This window comes from Cygnus olor, chromosome 12, assembly GCF_009769625.2.
Source record: "Cygnus olor isolate bCygOlo1 chromosome 12, bCygOlo1.pri.v2, whole genome shotgun sequence".
Classification (NCBI taxonomy): domain Eukaryota; kingdom Metazoa; phylum Chordata; class Aves; order Anseriformes; family Anatidae; genus Cygnus; species Cygnus olor.
The window spans coordinates 301587-328270 of record NC_049180.1 but is presented as its reverse complement, the minus strand read 5'-3'; the positions used below and the strand labels follow the sequence as shown (position 1 = coordinate 328270).

The following is a 26684-nucleotide window of genomic DNA, read 5'->3' as shown; positions in this document are numbered from 1 at the left end:
AAAGCTTACCTATAATCTTTGTGACTGCTGGTATACTGCCCTGTACAACTTCTGTGAGAAATCCATATTCTGAAAGACAAATATTAGAATTACCTTCAATAATTGGTATTAGAATCCATCCATTAATGGCTAGTGTGCTCAATTTCATTCTGTCTTCTACTTTCAAAAATTCCTTTTCCTGAACCATAACACACAAAAAAAAGTCTGAGTTACTGCCTATTGACATTCAGGAGACCAGCTGCCCTGAAGTTAATTCCTCCTGTTAAGTAAACTGCTTCAGTTGGGGCTGTTAACATGTAGAATATTGGCATTTCTGTCTAGTGAACAGTAGTCTTGTATGAGGATTTTTTTGCTGAGTTTTTTGTGTACTTTTCAATAAACTTTGCAAATGATCCAGATAAATCTAGTAAGCTGCTAGAGAGTCATGTTCAGACTAAACAAAATATTTTTATCCTGGAGTAAACACTTGTGGTGTGTCTGTGCCACCCTCTGCAAATAGATCAAGTTCCTCAAATTTATGAGGAATTAAATTAACCTGAATTAAAACTCGGTGCAAGTAATCCTTAAATATCCTGGGTTACACAGCTGTTTCAGTAGTAGAATGTTTTGCAGTATAATAGTCCTCATCTCAAAGCAGGTGTTGGGGAATGTTGGTGAATTTTTAATTCTACGTAAGCATAGTGCTACCACATGGTACACCTGTTGTCCACTTCCAGAGATGAATCCTACAGGACCTAATGTACTATTGCAAGGACTTTTGGCATCATGCTCAGTGTTATGAGATGAATTGCCAAAAGGAAAGTTACTCATCTGAAGCTGTACTTCTTTGCAGGCTCTTTATGTAAATACATGTTTTACAAAATCATCTGCTGCTTTATCAGGTCTCTCGCACAGTAACTGAGAAAACTGTTCATCAATTCCTTTCATACTTGCATCAAATAGTTGTTTCAATGATGGTAAAATATATTTGCTGTCAGTCAGGATGCTACAGAGGCTCTATGTGCATCCAAGAAACTACCAAAATACTTTTCTTCCTTACTGTAAATAGTTTGATAGATATGAATAGCAGTATAAATCAGGTAATATATTAAAGCTTTGTGGCCTCTCTTTCAGTTAGATGGCCAGTTCTGATAGTTAGTGTTCGATGCCAGACATCCTCCTCCAGAAAAGAAGTTTCTATAACTGAGACCTCCACTGAAGTCACTGCACTGACACAGGCATGAGCTAGAGAACACTCAGGCTTCATAGTCTGAGATGCAACTGTTTCAGGGGAAAAATCCCTTATTTAAGACTGAGGGCTTTGCATGAGTTTTGTTCTTTTCCTTCTCTATAAACAGAAAAATCAATGGTCTTTGTTCTTATGGGGGGCGGGGGGGGGGATGTACATTTTCCCACATGGGAGGACTAATGGGGTAATCTGGTCCACAGCAGAATTTCAACTATGAGGGAGGCATCCCCATTTGATCTCTAGAAATCTAAGTCTTCCATCTAGCCTTGCGTGACACTGCTGGTGTGGAAAGTTCCAGGTTACAGCACTTCTGATCCATAGCTTTCCTGACCATCTGTGAAAATCTATGCTGCATTGTTTGAGTACAGTTCCAAATGAGGATGCAATTTTAAAGTCATGGTCTTTTAATTGGCCAAATGGCTAGTGGAGTTGTAGCATGTTTATAGATTTGGTTGCAAAGATTAACTGTTTTGATATATACTGACAGGTATTTGAGCCTTTCAAAGTCGCTGCTGAGTCACTAAAGTGAAAACTGAATGATACTCATGTGGAAAGTTTAAGGTTATGTATTTTCTTCCTTGACTTCCGGTAAGCAAGATCAAAAATTCTTTACTCCGATTTTCTGCACGTATTTCTGAAAAAAAAAGGAATTTTAAAAAGATTTTTTAAGGGTGCTATTAAGGAACTCTGCATACCTGTGCATATTTTTTGCTTTGTGACTCTTGCATTTTGCTGTTCTTCCAAGGAAGGGAAACAACTCCAGAGCATCTTTTTGGAAAAAAAAAAAGTACTGAACTGTTTTAGATATATTGTGGATAAGCAAGCATATTTTTTGGCAGTGCTTCAATCTCAGTTGGCAAACCATCTAAGATTTATCAGTCTTTTTGCTAGCAACTTCCATTGGTTTTGAGTTAGATTATACATATTCATTAGCAGAACGTACTTAACCCTGTATTACCCTGAGGTATCCTTTCACTGTCACTATGATCAATGGTTTGGCTGCAACTATGCACCAAACTTGTAGTTTCAGAGCTGTTGTGTAAGATTTGTCCCTTGAATTTGAGAACTTGACACTTCTGGGCCTAGAACGTTTTATGGGTGACGGTGTAGAAAAGGGAATGATGAATTATAATCCATTAGTTGCATGGGGAAGATGAATAGGAAATGATTACCCACTTATGCTATTATAAGACCTAGGGAACATCATATAAAACAAGGTGTGAGGTTCAAGACAAACATAAGGAGGTGGTTCTTCATGCTGTGTGATTAAGCTGCAGAACTTTGCAGTTGTGGATGCTACAAGTTTACATGGGTTCAACAGTGACTAAAAATGAATAATTCATTAAGGAATAATAAGTAAAAATAAAATCCCTCTTATTCAGGAAGCGTGAAATGGGGTCTAGAAGGATATTCAGAAAAATAATTGATACCTGTCTTACAGTCTGTGGGGAATGGTTGATCATTCAAGAGAGTGCTCTTGGGAGCACTCTGAATCTGTATTTTGTCTTTGGAATGGAAGGAATGGAACTGCCTATGTCTTTTCTCCTGTCTCAAGCTAGTGATGGTACTTCTGCTCAAAGGAAAGTTTTAGGAATAGGAGGTCCCTTTACTACGCTGGCGAAACTAGACCTTTCTTCTGTCCCCTCCCTCACTGAGATGCAAATGCAATGTCCAAACAGTTCTCTCCAAGAGTTTCAGTGAACTTTTATTTCTGCTGCATGCCTTTCATACTTTTTTCTAGCTTTAATAGCTTGCCTAATATTGTCTAGTGGTTTTAAGTGTCTTATGCAACATGTTATATATACTGTATGTCATGAAACATGACTAAACAGATTTTAGTAAATCCATGATTTCTGTCTCACCATTAAGTCTACATGAAGAATGTCAGCTAGAATGCTTTTTTTGAACTTTTTCCTTCCCTTCATTCCACATTCTGTCAAGTTTTGCAGTCTCAGGGCCCAACTTAAGCCTTGGCTTTGTTTTTTTTAATTTAAGATTTTATTTGAGATTTTATTTGAATTTCATCTAAATGAGAAGATTAATGTATTTGTGTTTTTGTCTTCAAGACTTCAACTTTTTAGGGCTCAGATATCTCTTTCAATGATGGATGTTGTGACAGTCTTTTGACGCTTTCCGTAGGACTATAACCAAGATTTATCATAATAGTAGCCCTAAAAATCGAGAGAGAAGTATAAATGCATTTTTGTGCAACACCTTCTGTAGCCTGTGACTCTGAGAAATCACTGTGTAGAATGGTAAGTCTGAGAAATAGTATGCACAGTTACTAATGTGTTGAGATTTTTATCTTGTCTTCTGCTTTCCTGATAAAATTCGATTACAACTCCTAATTATTCAGGAAGAAAAAATATTGAGCTTGCCCCTCAAATTGAAGATGTGGAATATAGCTCTAGACAATATTTTAACAGTTAGAAATGTAAATGTAGTAACCTGGGGACAACAAATAATTGCTTAACAGAGACCACTGAAAGTGGAGCACCTATTAGTAAGCTTTTTTGTGACACGTTATGGTCTGCAGCTGCAATAGAAATGCATAGGTCTCTGAATATGGTCTTGTGACACTGGCCCTGTTTCTTTCACATGGAAGTACAAACCATGCCTAAAAAGCTTGGAGCAGGAGAAGAGGAACTCTGGACTTTTTCTTTATGGTTTCTTGATAGTATATTGACACTTTTCCATCACTCTTGTCCATCCTTCACTCCAAGTAAGGATGAGTTTTTGTTAGTAGAGTTCTTTGGTTTAGACAATATCCGAATTGATTGTTTTGTAGTCTGTACTTCTTTCCTGATTCAGGACTTAAAGTCTGTTCTTCTGCAATGTGGTAATGAGATCTGGGATATCAAGCTGTATCTAAACAATTGGATTAAAGGAAGCCCTTGGAATAGGACAAAGGTTGGTGTAACACTGGATCACGTGGCCAATTGCTAGTCAGTTCCCTAGGGACAAAGTTTTTACTCCTGGCAAAGCTTGGCAGCTAGCTTTCAGCTTCTTCCATCATCAGCATTTTGCATCCAATGTTTTAAAATATCTGGAAAATGCAGCTTAAGGGAGTTTGAAGGTATTATCTTTAATTGGACTAACTTAAAAAAATTAATATTGAAAAGCTTTCTCCTAGTTTCATTGTTATTGACCTGATGTTGAGAATAGCTTGTGCTATTCTAGAGGAGAGGAGGAGGAGAATGTATTTTCCTTTGTTTGTGCTTTGTTTTTTCAAATTTTGGGAGGACAGAAGAGGTTGAATTCATAAACAAAACTGAGGAAGAAATGTTGAGAAAAATGGGGAAAGGTTCTATAATTTGCTTTAGCTGCTATTAATTTGAAGTCTGAGCATGAGTAGGAAATATTTTCAAAGCTGTTTCTACTTGTTGGTCTCCCTTCTCGTCTGTTTGCTCATAGACCCAGCTGCGTAAGGATCTATAACCATCTTGCAGATGTTAGTAATAGCATCATCAATTCCCTTTGCCTTAACCCTATTTTAAAAATATATTCTGTGCCATTATTGCTGTGGAAGCTGTACTCAGTGCCACAATCATAACATTTGCCTTTCAGAACAAGACTGAGTCAATAATAAGAGAGAATGGTATCTATTTGTCAAGTTTAAAACCAGGAAAGTTTGAAAGGTGGATGGGACCTTTGTTTTTCCTTAGTGAAGTTCTTCTTCTAACTATAACTAATCATACTTAGAAAGTGGCTACCTTATTGAATGATATGGCAATTGCCTACTTTGACCTCAAAACACTTTTGTTCTTGCCTTTCACTCTCCCTTTTCTCCTTGCAAAATTAGTGTTAGTTAAGAGGGAGGTAGATACTTTGCTGTTGCTGATGATGAATAAGCTAGAAATGTTGTTAATTATGTTTTGATTGTAGAGACTGTATCATGAGTGGCCAGAGAACACAGAATTAGTTTCAGCTTTTCATAGCTAGAAGGTGAGAAAATCATCTTTCAGTTTGCACACTAAGCAAATTTACTCTGGAGATCATTGAGGCGTAATAAACTGCAACTTTGTTTTTTCATATTAGCATTGCTTTCAATGTACAGATCTTACTATGGGAAATAATACAGTGCACTTCTTGGAGGACTGTATTCTTTTTTTATTTGCACACATCTCAGCTTTGGTGGGTACACTTTTAGTTTTTATTTATTTTGTTTCTTTTATTTTTTATCTTAGAAAAGGTTATTCAAAATGTATTCCTCAGGAGGAGTCACTAACTAGCCTTTTTGTGTTTGTATATATTAGTATTACTAGTTAGATGCCTGCTGAAGCATACAAACCATCACTGGTCAGTACTCAGCAGCAAGTAGAATGGTGACTAGTTACTATGAATCTTAAAGGACTTCAAGTTTTTTTTAAAGCTTTGTAATTCACTTAAATTTGCACAATTTGGATTTGGTTTTCTTTTTTTAAAATTAGTTAATAAACACTGTAGGTCTGTGAATTGGTATACTGGGTCTGTTGAAAATATCCAATATATTAATATCCAATATGAAAATATCCAGTTAAATATGTTCCTCTTAAAAATTTCTCTCACCTGTTCTTTTCCCAACATACTAAGGTCCTGGTATTTCTGATAAAACTGAAATGAAGGTATACAGTTTGTCTGATACTTTTTATGTCTTGCTGAATCTTCTGATACAGTCGTCTTCATAGTCTGTATGGCATTTCTTTTATGTTCTTTTGTTCCTTTCCAAGTACATATGTGATTTTTGTCAGTTAGTTGAATATGTTCATCATTGGAAGAGTGTTTCTAGTAACCAAATTTTTCTCCTAGTGTCTATATTAAATTCCTTCAGGTCATCGTCTTGATTTTGTCTGAAGAAGCCAGTTTACACATGTTCCTTTGGGCTTTTTGCGTCAATATTTGATAAGTACTCTATTGATAACACAAGTAAAATTTTCAGTAAACTTTTGATGAGTATCTACTTGAAGTAAAATAATTTAAGGTGTCTTGTTCCTGTAAGTTAGGATCGTCCAGGCTGGATTTATTCTGTTACTGTCTTTATTCTGTTACTATCTTTGACAGAATTAAGTCTGCTCAATCACAGTCACATGAAACCCACTGTAAGTATCAGTTTGCTTGCATTTCATTAAAGATCGTGAGTTTTGCACTCACAGGAAGAATTTTTTAAACACCTAATATATACTAGGTGCGATACCAAAAATAAATAAAAGGTTCTTACCAGTAGCTTCTAATCAACAATTGTGGTGTTTGACATGCACAGGTCAGAGAAGACAAATAGTGACACTGCATGTATGCAAATTCCTCAATGATTTTTTGTATTAATTTTTGCATGCAAGATAGCAAAAGTAAATTCAAAAGGAGCTAAAGAGTGTGAAGAAAGAAAATGTATGTTTGACACTACAAACCTAAGATTTTCTCCATGCTGCTACTTAAGAGTGCACAGACAAAAGAAAAATATATATATATATATAGTTTGCTAGTACAAAACACTGGCAGTTAGAAAAAATGATGGAACAGTTGCTGTGAGATTAGTAACCATGGATCTCTGCAACATCATTTCTAAAATAATTTTCCTGAGTAAAGCTATGTTTAAGGGCTGGAAGTAATGATTTACGTGGAAATATGGGAAGAATTAGATATATTTATCTTGGCAAAATAAATGAAGTGTTATACTTGTCCACAAGCATCTGAAGAGCATAAACAGAAACCATGGAGAAGAATTGCTTTGGACAGGGCCTAAAGAATGCAAATGAAATGTATTACGATCATAATGCAAGAAGGAAAATATATCTCAGATATCAGGTAATATCCTTCATTATCAGGATTTAATAAGACCTATCATGATAGGAGTATGAAGTAAATGGTAGAAGGGCCATTCATTGACTGAGTTAACTGAAATTGGATTAGAAGATGTAAAGTAGTTTAGCCCTGAAAATGGAATTGTCATATGCCTAACAAACATTTCAGACTATGGTAAAACCATGGCACAACTAATATCTATTTCAAAGTTTTCTCTTAACTTCATTGAAGCACAGATTCTGTCTTGGAGTGAGAATTCTATCTTGGTGTGAGAATTCTAGTGTACAGTCACTGAGTGAGTGTGCCTTGGTCATGCTAACCGTGAGATTCTCTCTCTACTGAAGTTGCATCTAAATCTTGTGGCAATGAGAATTCATAAAATAATGCTATTGTCATATGCTCCTTCACCTGGTAAGTGTCCCTAGAACCAATCTGCAGAGAAACTGGGGATGGAAGATCTTGATCCCATTCTACCTTCTAGCTCCCAGTTGTGGTGGTTTTACCTTGCTGGGCTGCTGAACACCACAACCATGCTCTCACTCCAGTATTTGTATGTGCCAGTATTGCTCAGCAGTAGACACAATACTGGTGTGATACCAGTGCTGTTCTAGCTACATGTGCAGAGCACAGCACTGCATGGGCTGCTGCAAGGAAAGTTAACTTCATCCCAGCCAGACCCAGTACACCAGTCACTTGCATGGAAGCCTCCCAAACTTCAAGGCTTTCTTCAGAAGCTCAAGAGTGAGTCTGGGTGCCTGGCACTGCTTCAGAAAACTCTGGCTCTGGTTGTCTGGTGATAAGCCTAAGTGGTAGACTTGGAACTGGTCCCATTCTTTTTCACCTTCAGCAACTTGCTTTCAGGAGTCAGGTGCTGCCAAAGCTGAAGCAGACTGATGGTTTGGCATCTAGCACCAAGTGTTTCTTTGGCACAGCTCCATATCTTGTATCATGCTCAGCACAAAAAAGTCTGAGTATTTATTGAGCCCCCCCTCTCCACAGTTGTCTTCATCACAGGCTCTTGGGTCAGTACTATTGTCATGACAGCAGGTTTTATTCTGATTCTTATCAGAGAACATGGATACAGATGCATTTCTTCAGATCCCTGTACTTACTGCTACCATGCAAGAATTTCCTTTTACCATTCCTGGAAGTAACTCCTCCATGCTTCTCAAAGAAGGAATTTAGTCACCACAAGGAGATGAGACTGGAACAGTGAGTGCCCCAGTACAGACCTCAGTAAAAACATTGGTACTGATCCTTCTTGCTGCAGTTTTCTTAGTGTGTAATTATATTGTGTTGCCTTTGCTTCTGTCTATGACAATGCTTATTTTCTCAGTGGACTGTCTTTGACAGTTCTGCTGTAGACATTAAAATCTTCTGGTTCTCTTAGGTGTCTCATACCTGGCAGCACTTCCAAATGCAGCCCAATTAAACAGAAGCAATTGTGAGCCTAATTAAAACTTTCTGAAAATCTCCAGTCCAGCATCCTCTTATGAAACTGAGCACAGATGAAGTATAACGACTATTTGACAAAGCTGACTTTTGCAGTGCAATTCCACATGTAGTTGAGGCAATCCAGGGCTTTCACTAAAGATCCCGGGACTAAGTGCTGTGAGGAAAAAGTATTTGATAATCTCATTCTATTTCCATCACTAAGAGTAGATGTCTTGGCTTCTCTTATCTCACCTTGGCCTTCTCATCAGCATTTCTTCTCAATAACTTGGATCCTCAAAAGATCTCTCTGGACTGCTCTCAAGCAGTATATCTTACCTCTAGCATTGCTATTTATGGGAGAAGTCCATCTTGACTCAGGTGTTCAATGACATGCAATCTGTTGTGACAGACCTGCCTTCTCATTGGCTTTCTCAGTTTAGTTCTAGGGTGAGATGAAATGTTATTCTTCTAAGGTCTCCCAAACCACTTCAGAGATTTGGGAATGTTCCTGCCTGCTTTTTGGGGTGAGCTGGGTGAGGAAGGTCTGTTCTTTTTCATTTGGGCAAATGTCTTGTATTGCCCTCCATGGAGACTGTATTAGTGGATTTTTATCTTTGTATGTGGATTACATCTGTGACTCATTGTGCTAGAAGGCACATTCAAATGCCACAGATGTCTTGCTCTCTTCTATGCTATCTTCTCCTTTATTCACCCACTGTGATAATTCAGAATTGCCAGAAGTGTCAATCAGTAATGGATGCATCAGTCTTGTATACCAAAACTGGGGATGTCCTGTTTCACTTTACCTTCTTGAAATCTTTCTACTCTATTCATTTCCTAGGGATCTGCTCACTAGGACCTTTTTCAAAAAGAGCACTGGAGCCAACAGGATACAGTCCTTTGCCATACAGGGAGCACATCTCTGATAGTAGGTATCCAAAGACGAATGAAGGGGAATGGACACCTGGTCTACAACTTAGAAAAGCTGATGCTTTGATTGTGAAGTTCACATTCAGCACAATGATTCTGCCAGTAAACATCTTGCTGTGAAGATAGAGATTGATTTGTACCTCTTGTTCATCAAGACACCCGTTTCCAGTTTCCACATTGGTATAAGGAATACTTATCAAACATCCACACTTCCAGTACAGCGTACACATTCTGCGTGTCTTCACAAGAGTGCTAGAAATTGTAGTAGCATGCCTTAGACCCAAAGCTGAAGCATCTGTATTCCTGTGTCTGGGTAACTGACTACAAGGGGAACTTCAGAGGACCAGGCTCTTACATCTTTCTTCCTCTATAATGAGAATCCTGAAGACTGTTAACCTTTTGAGAGGGATTACAATGAAAAGATATAAAATAAAGTTTAAAAAAAAAAGCAGTGCTGCTGGGAAGTTCTGTACTCCTTGTATTATCATGTAAGTGCAAGAACTCTTCCTCATCTATACTAGGGTATATTTTAGCCTTCTTTAAATCTGCAACTCCTCTATAGTTAAAATAATACACTATTCTGCTTTGTTTTCCGGTTTCTTGTATTTCTTTGCTGGTTATTAGCAATGGATGTGCAGTTATGCTTAACACCCTCCTTTCCAATACCTATATGTTTAAGCATGGAATATCTAGATCTGTCATGGTACATCTTTACTGATAAATGCATTGTTCTTCACCTAACCTGTTACCTGTCTCAGGGCTGTTGGCAAACTACAAGAGGATTAAGCTTACTTCAACAGAGAATATTCAAATATTCCTCTGTCATTACCACTGACTGATCTGTTGCTACTCCAGACAACAGCCTGAACATCTCAAGAATTATTTACTCTTGGTTTGCATGAACCAGTTAGTAAGCTAGCACAAGTTGGTAGTGAATTTTGCCCCTGATACTAAGAAATGAAGTTAGTGACGTGGTTCTAGCTTTGAGAAAAACAGTTGCTGGGTGGTTACACCAGGATGTATTAAACATTTTAGACTGTTGTAGCAATGTGTATGCCCAGTCAAGGGTAACGATAGCATTCTTGAGAAAAGTGGCTTGGTTGAAAGCTCAAAGTCTAAAAACTGATTAACAGGTTATGCTCAGTTACTGCAAAGAAACTAGTACTGCTCACAAGCAGCTTGGTCTTAGAATTAGTTTGAATGTTCAGGCAAATGTGAGTCCTGGAACATCCATCCCCAGCAAAGGGAATAAAATGCAGCCAGTTCCATATCCAGTGGCTGGCATTGTATTTTTAACTATAGCTGGTAGCTACAGCCAATCTATGTGATCATGCAGAACCTTAATTTACATTTATGGTTTCATACTTGTGGCCCTGGGCTTCAGCAGACTTGTTTATAGTGATATTGCTATGGGTCTGGTCAGCATGTGGCCTTCTCAGGAGATGGAATGTACTAAATAATGAGAAGTGATATCAATTTTTAAACTATCAGATCTCTGATTGGCATATGCAATCTGATATTTCTCTAAGGCTAATAATATAGCCAGATGTAGGCAATTTTTCTTACACAGTGCAAACGGCATGTACCTGTTGCCAAAGCTATATGCTGCCAAATTTCAAGCCTTCAATCCAAATTAAGATGTTAGGGCTTTCCTTATCTATGATAAGTCATTCAAAGTCATTCACTATCACTCAGTTACCCTTGTATGAAGCCATTTTTTTAAAACTCAAGCCTTACTTTACGAAAGGCATCCTGTCTTGATTTGAAGATATTAAAAGATGAATAATATTCCTTCCTTTGATAGGGTAGCTTTTTTAATGTCTAATCATTCTCACTATAAAACTCTGTGCCTTATTTCTAATTTAAACTGGTCTGGCTTCAGCTTCCAGCAATTGGTTCTTGTTATGCCTTTCTCAGTTAGATTAAAGAGCCCTTTAGGACCTGGTATTTTCTCCCTTTGAAGGTACTTATACATCGTAATCAAGCCATCTCTTGATCTTTTTAATAAACTAAACAGATTGAGCTCCTTAAGTCTCTCATTCTGAGGCAGTTATTCCAGTTCTGAAATGATTTTTATGGGTCTTCTCTGCACTGTCTCCAATTTTCCAGTGTCCTTTTAAAAGTTCAGACACTAGAAACATAGGCACTCAGGGAATTTACAGTCAACTGTTTGTCCATTTTCCCTAAATCCTTTACAGATTTTCTTATTTCCATGGTACAGTTTCAATCTACAGATTTTTTTCCTAACTCCAGTTCCTAAATAACTGCTAATGTCACTTGCTCTAGGTGATCCAGAGGTGATCCGTGGGTACCCTAGCACCAAAAAACTGTAATCTATATCAGCTTTGTAGCTTCGTAGTCAATTTTGTATCCTATTGTAGTTTTAATTAAAAGTTGAACTTATTTCATCTCAGAAATACAAGTAGTACAGGTTATGTTCTGAATATTAAAAAACCTGTTAAAAGTGGTTTTCTTGACTGTAAGCTGTTTAATTCTATCACTCATTCTGGAACTCCAGTGTACTGGAAAGCCTGTTGACAGAGAAGTGGTATTTTTACCAGTTCTTTGAAACAATGCAAGCCAAGGAAGTAGTGTTATGTGTCACTGAGAGAGGGAAACAATTTGAAAAGATGAAAAGTGTAAGTCAGTAATGTTGTACGTCCAGCGTTTTTAGTTTGGAAGACTGCCCTGTTTTGTAAGAGACCAGACAGTAGTACTAGCACTGCATGCTTCTAGATGGGTTCTCAGCATCCTTTCTCCATTGCACCTATGCAATGGAGATACCCAAAGAAATATTTTGGGGTCATGTCAACTTCTTGCAGGGATATTAGGTAAGAACTCTTTTTTTAATAAATCGTATGTAATTGTTCTACCTCTTCTAATGCTTATCACTATTTTTTTCCATCATTTTAGCATATGGAGATACCATCCCTGATTTGGGAAATTCTGAGCAACAAACAGAGGAAGCCTTTAAAAGCACCTGGGGAACGTATCATATATGTTGTCCTGTTGCCTGTATTCTTTGTAAGACTGCTGCTTTTGTCCACTATCAGACCCAAGATAGGACCTCTGGTCTAATCTTTGTAACTGTTATCAAGCTTTTTCTGCACACTTGTATTACTGTATTACCTATTTTAAATCACTAACTTTATAGAACTGGGATCTTTGTATACTATTTCTGTTGAAATCTACTTGTTGCCTTTTGGTCTTTTTTCCTATCCTATTCTTATTGATCATAGTTATCTTCTGCCAAATATAACAAACCTGGAGGCCAGATTTGGGGTACATTGTGTTGACAATATTGGGCATTTTTCTATTTTATCAACTAACTCTCAGCCTCTGAGGTATTTATCCTTTCAATTATCTGCAAGGTAGGCAATAGCTATCCCCCTCATTTTAAGACTGGGAGGAGAAGTTGAGGTATGGGAAGCTTCAGTAGGTCATGGCTTGAACTCAGACCTTCTAACTCTGGGGTAATTATGCCTCCTCTCTGTTCCATCTTTAAAAAGTAAAGCACGTTAGCTCTAAGAATCACTTTCATCTTTACTGTACTGCCTTCAGAAATTTTCTATCATCCCAGTTGCAGTGTAGTTGCCCAGTAATAGTTGCACAAAGACTGTTAGTTGCTTAGGCTCTCAGTTATTAAACATTGAGGAAAAATAGGAACAATTACAGCTTCAATATTAAAAGAAGCAATTTCATTTCCTTTCAGGAGTCGATGTAATTTTTAATACTACCTGAAGAAGCAGAATCACATACATTTATCTTCATGTTAATTTTAGCCCCCAGCCTCCCAGGGAGCCAAGGGACTGGAGCTGGTTCCTCATGCTCCTGTGCGCTCCCCCTGTGCTAACAGAATACAGAGATCTGGGGCTTCAACAGAGGAATTCAATTTTCTATTTTTCATTCATCTACTTAAACGGTTCATTGTTTTTTAATTACACTGTAGGAGGGAAATAAAAGATACTAAAAACTGCAGTGCTGTGAAAGGCGATAGCTTTCAGGAGATGCTACGGGAGAGGTGCCACGCTAAAGCAAGATGGAGTACAGCAACAAGTCCGGTGCCTTCCAGCGTCCATTCTTTCCCTGTCTCTGACAGTAATTTGGAGTTCATTTGTGCAGCCTCTCAAACGGAAGACCTCGCACTTCATCGGCTTTGATCCAGCCGTGCTCTCCCCTCCGTTCTCGGTGGCGCTGGGAGGCTGCCGGCGGCGGCCCGAGGCGCCTGTCGATGTCCCCGGGCCCCTCGGGCCTCTCCCCGGCCGCGCTGTGCGGGCGGCTCCACGGGGCCCGCGGCGCTCACCGGCGGCGGGGCGGCAGCGCCCCCTGCTGCGCCGCCCGGCCCCGCGCTGCGGGCCTGGGCCTGGGCCCGGCTCCGGCCGGGGCGCCGCCCGCGCCTTTGCTTTGTAACCCGTTTAGGGTGTAGAAATAACGTTGCAGCGGTATCTGCGCATGGTGCTTTGCGTTTAGCGGTGTACGTGCCTGGGAAGTATTTAGGAAGGGCTCTTTTGTCTGCGATTTATCTGATATTGAGGAACGCTTGCTGCCATAGCTGTGCAAACGTAGAGCCTTGCAAAGGCTGCATGCTGGTTTCGTTTGTGGAGGGCGGAGGGCTCCTTCAGCCTGGACCTTCAGCAGTGGTTTGGAACAGAGCTCTGTTGCTAGCAACTGATGCGAAAAAAACATTAGTCACAAATTTCCATGGGCTGGCCACCAGCTCTCCAAAGATGCCTTTGAGACAAACTGCAGGCAGAGGCAGCCAAGACCTCTAAAGCAGTTTTGGATCCCTGAGGAAGTGTGTAGGTAGAAAGGGCAGTTGCGTATTGCTGACACTTCAGGCAACCCCTCCGAACTCCATCCTCATCTTTCGAGCTCCTCCAGCCACGGATTTGACACTACCATACCCGGTGTGGACTGGAGAAGGATTGTCTTTTCTCGCTGCTGCTGTTGTAGAGCACAATGAGGTTGCTGACTGATGCTAGCTGCATGTACAAGGAAGAAAAAGCTGAAGCTGACAGAAAAAAAAAAAAAAAAGAAAAAGAAAAAAAAACTGTAAGGAAGAAAATGGTCTACAAATTGGGAAAAGCATTCTGCTTTGACAGAATAAAAATAAAACCTGGAATAGGAAAGGAAAGGCATGAAAGAGTTAGTGACAAAATATCATGTACAGCTGGGGAGATGATGGTTTTATTGGTATTGCAGGGGGGAGGGAGAAGCTGAGAGGCAGTGAAAACACAATTTGGCCTAAAATTGAATTTCTCTGATAAGGAATTTCAGAAGCGGCTGCCTCATTCACTGTGCGGCCAAATAATCATATGCGCTTTAATAATCTTTATTTTACAGGAGTACGTTGCCAGGGTAACAGAGTGTAAGCAGGAGAACAGCACCTTGCAGATCACAAAGGCAAATCTGCAGAAAGAAATTTCAGTGAGTTTCTCTCTCCCTTTTTTGCAATGTAATGACGACTTATTTTTCATGCGCTGATTTAATAATCTTATTGAAAGATCCTTTCCCTGTTTCTCTTATTCTTGTCTGTCTGAGCGTGGACAATGGCAAAAACCTGGAATTGTCAAGCCCACTGGGCTAAGAAAACTAACAGATGTAATATGTTTAGCATTTTTATGTAATTACTTTTTATTGCTATTTTACCCCTACTTCTATTCCTCCCTGGTTAGCTGTGGCTTCCTTTCCATTCTAGCCCAATCAGGTGATAGTGAGGGTCTGGGGGAGAGTTAGTAATTGACTGCATTAATCGGAAATTATTAGTTGAACGTATTTTCAAGGGTGGGGGTTGGTTGCAGAAATAGACCTTTTAGGAAGGGATGAATTGAATTATGGTCAATGCAATAATGAAGCCTCTAGGCTGTAAGCTGTGGAGAGGACAGTCATCTTCACAAAGGTTTTAGTGTTATTTATGATGGCCTCTGTTCTTTGGGTGAAAAACATTGTGTGGCCCTACAGACAGCCACTGGATGTGTGTGTCTCCATTAGTTGGTCTGAAAAATAAGCTGATTTGGTACAATTAAAAATGAAAACTTCTGAGGATCTCCAATATCAGTAAGACAGAGAGAAGGAACGTTGCTACTAAACCTTTGGACGGGTGCAGTTTCTGACGAGTCTGTGGCTTGTAAACATTTTGCCTCTTGTTCTCTTTCCCATGGGCCAGAGCTCAGGAAGTAAGCGTGGGAAAAGCAATAGTTGTAGGCTGCAGGACAGGAGGTGGGGGGAAGGTTTTGTGAAATTAAATACAAAATCCAGTTTGTCTCACTGCGCCTGATAAATACCAAGAAATTAAGAACACAGGCTGTCACTTAAGCTCAGCTAGTCTGTTGTGTTGCAACTTGGCCAGGTCTCATACAGGCACCAGTAAGTAGTAGAGCATCTGAATATGTGTCTCTGGCATACTGAAATGGCAAGGCTAAGGAAAAACACGCAGGCACTGTATTTTGCAACCTTATCCAAGAATACCATGCTTTTTGTGGTTTGAGTTGAGGCTTACCCATGTTACTAAATGAAACCTTTCTTTAAGTTGAAGTGAGTAGCTTAAAAGCTGGTACAAAGTTTTATGTATTAATCTCATGAAATAATATATATATATATAAAAGCCAAGTAACATATTTACTACAGGATTACTTCCTGCTAAATATTACTGTTTGTTTCTTAGTTAGCATCCACCAAGTTACTCTGAATGTGGGATGTTCCTTTTAAACTAGATTTTCATAGACCAGTAAGAACTGGTCTGAGGTGCATTGCAGAAATTGGTGTGAGCTGGTTTAAGAAAGGTGTGGTTCTTTTACAGAGCACAACAGTAAGAAAACACTTGGAGCTGAAGCTGACCATGCAAGAGAACAGCTGCATGCAAGACAGGACAACAGTGTTCTTAGCAAATTGGGCATGAGTCCTATAACTTCATATATTTTCTTATATCTCCAGGTTCAGATTGCTTTCAGTCCTATGGAAGCATTCATAATAAGATGCTTGGACTCTTGTTAACACTAATGTCTGTTTAAGCATATGAACAAACAAGTTTTAAAATGTAGAAAGTCAAAAGGATTATTATCTGTTCTTTGTGGAAATTGATGGGGAAGCCCAAGGCAAGATGGTAGAATCTGCACTTGTAGGTGGGACAATAGTTATTCACTGTCTCAACATAAAAGGGTTTATCTTTGCACTGATTTATTTTATTTTGCTTTCTTTAGAAATGGTAAGATAAAATTTTGGTAAGAAATTGAAGCCCAGCTTCAATTCCCTTCGAAACCCATGCTATTTCTAGCACTAAATCTGGGTAATTTACTTTCCCCTTCCTGCTAGTTTGTATCCTGCTGCCTTTTGAAATGGAAACTCTTCTGACCCTATAACCCCTGTGTTACTCTGAATAAAACTCTTTTTAATTGTGTTTTGAAGGAGCATGCAGAGAGCTCCCACACTACTAATCAGCTTTGCTGGTTTGGATATGTATCTCCAAGATTCATGTTGGCAGAATAACTTGATATAATTGCAGGACTGCATCACAGATTTAATGCTTAAGAAATTTAAAGGTACAGGTCCTCATTTCTATCTGTCTATTGTTACACCATGAGAATAGCTCCTGTGTACTCGTCTACCAGGTGTATTGCAGGAGGACCTGAGCAAGCATGCATGCTGTTTAAGGTGATTGAAAGCCACACAGTGGTATTATTGGAGTGTTCAACCTGTACTAATATACTCTTCTGCTTGACAGAGTTTATTTGGGCATAGCATTAGCACAGTGACACAGTGTTTAGATGAGATCTTTCATACCTTTTTTCTTGCAATGTATGATGTGGAAATGCAGGTGATCCTTATTGACTGGTATCTTTTTCACTGATTTAAAAACAAATGAATGTTCTAGATAGAATCTAAATTTTGTACTGGTCAGAAGTGAGTCTGGCTCGTTTGAATGAGTGTTTTTAGAGTAGTCCTGTCTTTTAGCTGTTTGGGAGCTTAGTATAGAGTTTTATATTAGGAAGACAGCAGTGAATCAATTTACATTTATGCATCACAGGAGCTATCACTTCAGCAGATACTTATACACTTTAGACCTGTTCCTTACATTGTTTGCCTTCTCATGTTACTCAGAAAGCATAAACGTTGCTTTAGTTTCTTTACATTTAGTATAAATGCATTTAATATTGAGACTTGTCCCAGCTGGAACCTGCAGGCAGTCAGTACACAGAGTTGCTTTCAATTTGCAGACATTTTTTCGTAGCTCTGATAATGTGCCTCTGTTTGGCCTTCAGCATTCCAAAAGTAGGAATGCCACTTAACCTGAGTCCTGGCTCCCTGTTACTGTTTGATCAGTAACAGTAATGCAGTAACTGCCTCAGACAAATGACTATACTAAGAACACTCCCAATTGCCCTGTAATAAAACCACTATCCTCCCTGAAAGCGAAGATGAGGATAGAAAGGGCAAGTATGATTGGAAGGTCAACAAGTTTGAGCACTGACAGAATGAAAGAAACAAATTATAACACCGAGGACATGTTGCTGAAAATGCCCTCCGTCTAATTCTTGGCTTAACTAGAGCCAAGGTGTGCTAGCTTAAGTCTCTCAGCTGTCCTTGTTCCACAGAAGAGGATACAGAATCTTAGCATCCTCTCAGCCTCTGGGTGGTTGATTATTTGTGTTTTAAATTTCAGTCCTTGAGACCATGCACAGAAATGTTAGAAGCTAATGAGTATCACAGAGCATGCCACTCTGTGTGAAAGTTAAACTCAGTCCTCTGTGCCACCAATGTTTTTGATGACATTTGGTCTCAGACTCTGCTTGCTGGCCTAGAACGCCTGGTATAGATCCCATTGTGTGCTGATTTATCAAGTTTTTGAGGGCATGTGGCTAATGATAGACTTGCTTCAGAATTTGTCTTTTCATAAGGTACAAGGAAATACTTTGTCAGCACTCACTTAAATGAGGTAGGAAAATAAAAGCATGTTACAACTTACGTGTTCTTTAATCTTTCCTGTTTCTCCCAAAGGGGACATTGGCAGAGTTGGCTGCAGTGTCTTGTCCCGCTGATACCATAAGCGGGAGCAAAAGAAGGCAACTTGTGGGAATTCTATTTTATTTGTTTTGGCTAAACCCTTTACTCCCTGTGGTAAAGTAAGTATAAGAGCAAACTTTGGGGAGCCTTCACCATCCTACATTTTTGCTGACCCTAAGCTTTTTTAAGTCATGAATTATTTTGAAAAGGCTGCTTGCCTTTTGGCTTTGAAAGCATTAAGATTCTGATATATTTAGCTGTGTTTTATCTTCTATTGTAAACCTTGAAATCTATGTGCCTACACAACAGTCTTGCATTTCCTGTATGTTTCCAGGACCTGAAATTTGAGAAAACACTTTTGGGCAGCTTTGAAGAAGCCTTATGCAGTGACAAGTGTGCACCTGAGGAGCAGAGGGAGGGAGTTTCTTTTGGGAAGTGGGGGATGGAGAAGAGGCATCATGCAAAGAAGATTTAAAAGAACCAATGTGCTGCCTTGGCTTGCCTCTCCTCTGTGTTGCCAGAGCCTGTGCCTGCCTGCTTCAGGCCTCAGGGGCTGGTGCTGCTGCCTTGCGCATCCTGCACGAGTGCCATGGCTGTCAGTGAGCTGGCTATCCTGAACAAGCTTCTTGCAGTCTGCTTTAATGCCAGCCACATCATTTCTGTAAGTCATTCGGTGTTCATTGGAGTAATGGCTTGAACTTCACTGTTTTATGTTCCAGATACTACTTTGACCCTTGGGCTATAACACCAGCTCAGTGATTATTCAGTTTCTTTTATGATGTGTCTTAGTGCCAACAGAAAAGAGTGCAAGACATCCCTGTGCAGTCTGATGTTGTTCATCTGGGATGTATGAACATGGCAGTAGAGGGCTTGGACATAGATCACTTGCTATTCCGTGGTAGCTGTGACTGATTATAATGAAGGATTTGTTGCAGTACCAATTAATGCCATAAACTTTTTTTTGGTTCATACAGGTAGCTCATTTAAAAGCTTGTTTAATTACTGCAAAATATGCATGAAATACTCTAGTACATATCATTTCTTAATGTGAAGTGTCTGAACAAAGTAGTTTAAAACAAAATGTACTGACTCTAGTTTGGGAAGTTTCATAGGGGAGATAATTCCTACAGAGAAAATGTTTTAGTGATCAACGTTTACTCCAGCAGGAACTGCAAAAATCTGTGCAAAAGTGGGTCAGGTAGAGTTTAGACCCAGTTGTACAACAGCCCTCTTCAAGCTGAAAGGTGACCATGTCCATGCTTTTGTTTACACATGCAGAGATAGATTTGCTTAGCCTCTCTGTAGATGAATATCCAAGTTCTGCTGATTATAACATGGAAATGAGATTCCCTTTTTATTGTCATATTCTTACCACAAAAGTGCTAACCCAGGGTATGATTTCCTAACCATCAGAACTGTTGAAACCATGTTTCTGTGGCATTGTTTTTCTGAATCATTTTACTCCTGGGTATCCTGTAGGCCTTGCTGTCCATTTCAAGAACTCCTCCTTATGTGAGGTGTTTACAAGTAACTGCCAATCTGTATTCCTGCAGTGGCAGAGATCGGAGTGTGCAGAATACTTCTTGGCTCAATTGTCCTTGGTGGACAATTTCCCTGCACATGAAGCTGATCTCCGGTCAGGATGGAAGCAACCATTTTGTGAAGTCATCGTGCGTGGTCTATTGAAGAGCAGCAGAATTACTCTGATAATTCAGGTTACTGAGTTCAGGATGCTTTTCTCTCAGTTGCAACTGAAGGAAAGATGGTGGCTGTGAGGGAACTTTGACTGTGTGGTATTAAAACCTTGCGGATCAGTTGGAGAGTAATGTGTCGCATACTTCCAGTTTTGATGCACTAGTCAGGAAGAATGCAAAAGATAAAGATCAGTGGCGTTAGTGTGAATCACTAACGTGGTTAGGTGAATCAATAAACCTACAGGATGTTTCAGACTCTAGAGCAGTAAGAAACAGTATGGCTATACATGAGAGGCATTGGAAGGATATATATTCAAAGCTGTCTTCCAGAGAGACCAATACCTGGGGATTGTTCATATGTCTGAATGGTGACATGGAACTGAAAAGTAATGAAATGGTAACAGAAAGCCTCAATCTGAATAGGCAATACCACAGAAAAAATAGACAAAGAATTACTTCATGTGAAGGGAGATGTCTGTCTTTGCTGTTTACTGTATGGGATGTCTGAAGTTAAAAAAAAAATAAAATAAAATAAAGAAAAAAAAAAGAAAGCTCTTCACCTAAAACATTTCGTTCTTTCCCTCTGTTCTGTGCCTAAATTAACTCTTACTAATGTTCTAACTTTAAACAGATGTCTCTTGTGAAAGAAAGTTGTGATTTGATTTTGCAGTTGCCAGACTCATGTTCTGACATTTCTTCCTGTGAAGATACCAGAGATCCAATTGTGGCTTCTTAAATTGGGTGGTGGCCAATACTCAGGTTCTAAACCAGTAACCACTGTATTCCTTGAAAGTTATCAGCACTTTAAAGGAGGGAAAAATCATGCTATGATTTTCTTTTACTTTGTAAGAGGTGACTAGTTCTCAGGAGCATTTCCATATTCCAACCCCTGGTGGTACAGCTGATGCTTAGGGTAACAGATAACAGTTAAAAGGAGAGGATCTGGAATTTTATGACTATTATCAAAAGTGTTAAGAGAAGATGATTTCAAAGTAAACAAAAGCAGCTCCTGCATTCAGCTGGGATTCGGAATAGCATTGATGCAGCCGCAAAAAGGCTAAAAGTTGTTGGGAGTGTTGCCTGTGATATGGTTGATGATGTGTAGCAGCTGAACTGGTAATGCCTTACAAGGAATTTTATCTCTGGAGCTCTTTAGTGAAAACCCAAACTTACCAAAACAAAAATCTCCAAGTTCTTTTAAGCAGAGTCCTAGTTAAACTACATAGTTTGTGAATTGGGGTGATTTTACTAACTGGATATTAGATAGTGGGTTGATTGAGTTCGCATCTCATAGTTGGATAAGTGAAAGCTTAATTCACCATGCCATTATTACATCACCTTCTGTTTCAGAAGTCACTTACCTTTGTTCACATTAAACTCAAATTCCTTTCTTCATGTAAAATGCTTCAAATAGTCCGGGATCTGGATGCTTCTTTCAGGGCTGACACAGGTGGAGAAACATGGGCTTTGATACTCTCAAGGTGAGCAGAGTTGTGCTTGGTCTAAGATCAGTAACTGTGACATATGCTCATTGAACTCTGCACCTTTTGTAATGTGAGCAGACTGGGGAGAAGACTGAAAATGTTACCTGATAATTTCTGTTCTGATACAGATCTCTGTTTACTAAAACCCGAGGATTTGTATCATTCGTATCATCTCATGAAGCAGGAAGTTCTTTGAGAGTCTGCCTATCAAAATTTCTCACAGTGTCTGTGCTTCTTGCGTACTTTAAACTGGAATCATAAGCAATAGATTCCATTCAGGTTGCAGGCAAGTTTGCATCCCTTTCATCCTCTCTCCAGAGCAGAGGGGTTCTATATCTCTCTCATACTGTTTTACTTTGGCTCCTCTACAGTAGAAAGTTGTAAGTAGTCATATTTTTTCTTTTCTGGAGTTCAGTAAATGGGCTTATTTACATGTAGTGTTGAAAACTGGCTTTATGCTTCAGAACCAAAGCACCAATTGAATTATGATCTCCAAGTCTCCACGTCTGAAAAACAGTCTGTTGCACTATTTCTGTACAGCTGCAAAATCACTCTTGCTCTGCTGAGTAGGTAAAGAAGTTGCTTTGGACAAGAGGAGGGCTGAAAAGCTTGAATTCCCAGTCTCTGCATGCAGTCAGCACCTGTCAGACCTAGCTTCAAAGAGTGTCTGGAGAAGCTCAGCAAAGTACTCTAACACCTCTTCTGGCACTAGCCACAGTAATCATTTCTTGAATATACCAAACAAAGCATCAAGAAAAACACCCAAAGCTGTATGCATGGTTTCTTCACCCTGATGTTGCTTATGGTCCCACATCACCCCATTCTATGAGAGGATGCCTTTAGTGACCCTGTCCTGTCTTCAAAACCACCAGTACCTTATCTGTACCTTCCTCAAGCCAAAGCACCTTGGGCATATTTTTTGAACTCACTTTTGCCATTATTATGACATCTTTTTTGTCAGCTTTATAAGGCTGAAATAAATTTTGGTCCTCCAAATAGGTGGTTCCTTTTAGTTGGGGCATCATCTAAAGGAAACACAATACTTTCATTTACTTAAAACGATCAGGTGTAATCAGATGACTAACCAGCATCTGCACATGCGCCTTCACTAGAAGCTGCACTTCCCTAGGAAATACCATTGGATTATACTGACCTGAGCTATGAAAACTCCAGTTTATTGGTTCCAGTGGGTGTAACTGGGACATTTAGACTCCACTGTCTGCATGGCCAGTGGTTACCAAAACACAAGCCATCTTTGCCTCATCCTGAAGCCTCTCTCTTAAAAATTTGCGTATGCTCCTACAGACACTGTTAGACATAATTCTCTGACCAGTAGGCTTATACATGATGATGCCTGTAGGATGAATGGGATGAAATAATAAATTTCAAAGAACAGTCGTTTCAGGAATATCACCTGTCTTCATTGGTCCTTGTCACAAGGGAATTAGTTTTAAGAAAAATCTGCTGTAGAAGATGAGTTTGTTCTTAAGTTTTCACTTCATTTGTCGAATTAATTTTCTGCAAATTGGAAGAGATAATAAGGTTTTGTTTGTTTGTTTCTTTAAGTCTTTTTGGTCCATCTTATCCTTGCTACTTAGCTCTTGCAGCTGAGGAAATCCACAGTAATTTTCCTTAACGCTTTTCATACCAGCTTACATTGTTGACTATTTTGTTTATTGGATTTCCTACTTAAAATCTGTTTCTTTATTGGTTCCTCTTTAATTTCCTCTTCTTTTGCAGAGCTGCGTGAAGGTAACCACAGTCCTAAAGCTATTCTATCCTAAGTTCTGGTATTTTATATATATAAAACTTCAGGGCTGATGGCAATGATACCTGGGATTATTTATGGGTTTTCATAAAAAAGAAAGAGGAAAATACAGAACTGCATGACTTCTCTCTTCCTTCCCCTTTTCCCAACCCCCTCCCCACAGAGGAGTTTAATTTTAAATGATAAATGTGGAAATTAGAGACCGTCGAGAAAATCCAATTTGGTGAGGAGTTTTAAAAATCCCATAATAAACGCAGAGTGAAATGTATGATTTAATGCGGGGCGCCAATGGCTGCTATTATGTGCTATTAGCAAATCGGGGTTGAGAGTGAATCTTTATCACTTGGTGAGTGCGGGCTAGGCCTGCCTTTGCTTCTGCTATTGATTTGTAGCCGCTTGTCATAATGACATCGGGAAGCAATGAATGGAAGATGTGCTTTTGATAGGATTGAAGGGGTGCAAAGGGGGGAGAAAAAATTCAGCAAGTTTTCTATCTCTTCTGCCTGATTAGATTTTTTTCTTCTTTTAAGAGCTTTCACATTCCAATAAAAATGCTAAATCAGCTCTGAAGCAGAATTGTTAGGGAGTAAATAGCTAGTCACATTTAAAGAAGGAAAAGATCTGACTTTACAGCTCTGACTTTACAGCAGTGGATGAATCTAAAGAATATTTCTGGCTCCACAAAAATGATAGTGGTGGGTGGTGTGAGGGTGGTTGAGAGCTGGGTAAGAGCATCTGCACTGATGGCACTGCAGACAGCCAGACCCAGATAAGGTGGTGTGTGCACCTGATGTGGCTCAACAGAATACATGGAAATTAAATCGCTGATGTGTCTTTATTTAAGAAAAGGAGAATATGATTCTTGACCTCTGAACCAAAGGTACCTGAAATGAAAAACCCAGACTTTGCCTTAGAGTAGCAAATAATAAGTCTCCTTTGCATGTGGGAAAGGAAGATCTTTGTCACTTTAGTTATAGACATTTCTCAACAGAAATCTAAAACAAGTGTTGATCAAAGGGAGTATAATTGCTGCACTAGTTGGTGAACGCAGCATGCCTGTACTGAAGGACATTCTGGAACACAGGTTCTTAGGAAACGAGAATAGGCTTGCTATCCAGCCATGGGTCTGGTGCACATGGTGAATAAGACAAAATCCATGTGTACTCAGGAGTGTGTCTGTGTATGGGTCTACTCATGATGGCCCCCATGAATTTGCATTTCTTATCAGAAGATCCTTGCCATTTTAATTTCCTGCCTCTCCATCATTCTGCCCTCCCTGGGAAACGGAGGAGGGGTTGTGTGCTTCCTGAGGAGCAGAACTCCAATTTGAGTTCATTCTTTATGAAAGTCCATACAGATTTTCTCTCATTACTGCTATTATTATTATTATTATTATTACTCCAGTCTGCTGTGATGAAGAGCTGTAGGCTGATTAAGGGTTGTGACTCTGATAGCCAGTTCCTCCCTTTTGCCCTAACTAGCCTTAACTATTCTTACTTACAGAAACCTTCACGGGACAGCTGAATGATCCTGGTTTACAGGGCTCACTGGGAGAGTATGAAATGGCAGATTAGAAATCAATGCAGAGAGTCCAAGTGCCTACTTCATCATTCAGGAGAAAGAAGTACAGTATTTCTGGTCTGAGCCTTGTACTCATTAAAATCAAATCCTTTAAAAAAGCTTTTAAAATAAAACAGTGATCAGTAGGAATGGGGAAAATTTTATGCAGAGGGAATTTTCCAAAGGAGGACAAGTTGAAGGCAGTGTGCAGATGAAGTATGTTGTTTACCATACTGCCCATTGGCTTTATGGAGCTCTATGTGTGTGTGCCATGCTTGTGTTCAGTGAAAGTTTGTTTGTAACCTAATGGACCCATAACATGGCAACCCAGGGAAGCTGAAAATACTCAGGAAAGGGATCAGAAAGACAGACCTGCTAGTGGGAGATGACTGGCGGTGCTTGCTGAGGGCAGCCTCCGCCACGAGGCCGGCGACCTTGGGGAGGGCAGCCTGACAGGAGCGACGAGGCCTTGTGCAAGAGCGCGGGGCAGGCGGGCGGGCTGGGGTGTGCGAGGCACAGGGCACGGTGGCAGCAGGAGGCCCAGCAGCGCCCGCCGGCCGGCAGCGTGAAGCAGGCCTGGCCCAGGGGCAGGAACCGGCCTGACACAGCCTGGGACAGAGACGGGTGCAGCCGGACTGGGCCCCATCCCGCGCTCACAAGCTGGCTGTCGGCGGACAGAGGAGCTGGCCTGTGGAGCCAGCCCGGAGCCTGCGCCGCCTCCCAGCACGGATCTGGGTGCCCGGCGGCCGACGGCACGCTGCGCGGTCTGCCCTAGCAGCAGCCCCGCTGGGCAGCACTGCCTGGGCAAGTTGGCCACGGAACCACTGCTAAACAAGGTCTGGAGCCCTTGGACTGTGCAAATCCCCTCAGCTACCTCCAGCACCCACGGGGACCTAAATATTGTTCCTCAAGGCAAGATGTGAAATGGAGAGAAGCATAAATAGCAGCAAGGGGAAGAAGAGAGAGATGTGTATGAAGAGGGCTTGTGTTCATTCTCCTTTAAAAGCAGTGTGTTGTTAGGGGTGTTGCACATTTTCTCACACTGGAAGTGTGCTTCGGTTTAGCTGTGTAGTGTGCAGAGTTTGAGAACAAGACTTTTTCATTAAGCAACTAACTATCTCCTTTACTGGGTTTCTGTCATTGTTTCCAGTGCGATGGAGCTGAAGTGTCTGGTCCCAGCCTGCAACTTGAACCAGGGTTTCTGCATTTGTAATTGCAGGAGGTTTGGAGGATGTCCTGGTTTGGCTGAGAGCGCTAATTTTCTTCATAATATGGTAGATCATATGGTGTTATGTTTTGGATTTGTAATGAAAATAGTGCTGATAATATACTGATGTTTTAGGTGTTGCAGAGCAGTGCTTACACAGAAACGCGGACTTTTCAGCTTCTTATGCTGCCCTGCCAGTGAAGAGGCTGGGGGTGCACAAGAAGCTGCGAGGGACAGAACCAGGACAGCTGATCCCAACTGGCCAAAGGGATATCCAATACCATATGGTGTTATGCTGAACAATAAAAATGGGGAGGGTTAGCCAGGGGAACTGATGCTGTTCAGAGACTGGCTGGGCATTGATGAGCTGGTGGTACGTAGTTGTGTTCTGCACCACTTTTTTTCTTTCCCTTCCCTATTAAACTGTCTTTATCTCAACCTACAGGTTTTCTAACTTTTGCCCTTCTGAATCTTGTCCCCCCACCCAGCTGGGGTGGGGAGGGGAGTCTGGAAGCAGCTGTGTGGTGCTCAGTTGCTTACCGGGGTTAAACCACCCACCACCACAGATGCTCTGCTCTCTCTACATTTCCAGATACTTTGA

General features: G+C 40.2%; 1 long non-coding RNA gene across 20 annotated transcripts in view; it reads left to right on the top strand.

Annotated features, from left to right (window-relative positions):
• Positions 1–26684, top strand: part of LOC121076989 — a 110962-nt gene that overhangs the window by 27313 nt on the left and 56965 nt on the right. For 16 of the 20 annotated variants that reach the window (XR_005823838.1, XR_005823850.1, XR_005823843.1 and 13 more), the window contains 2 exons: positions 14714–14797; positions 16170–19031. This is a non-coding gene — a long non-coding RNA (uncharacterized LOC121076989). Of the gene's footprint in view, positions 1–1715; positions 1817–3294; positions 3484–3833; positions 3951–5113; positions 5174–5484; positions 6307–8075; positions 8219–14713; positions 14798–16169; positions 19032–24819; positions 25623–26684 lie in introns of those variants that run through there. The other 4 variants (XR_005823853.1, XR_005823849.1, XR_005823846.1 and 1 more) reach the window with 4 other exon arrangements.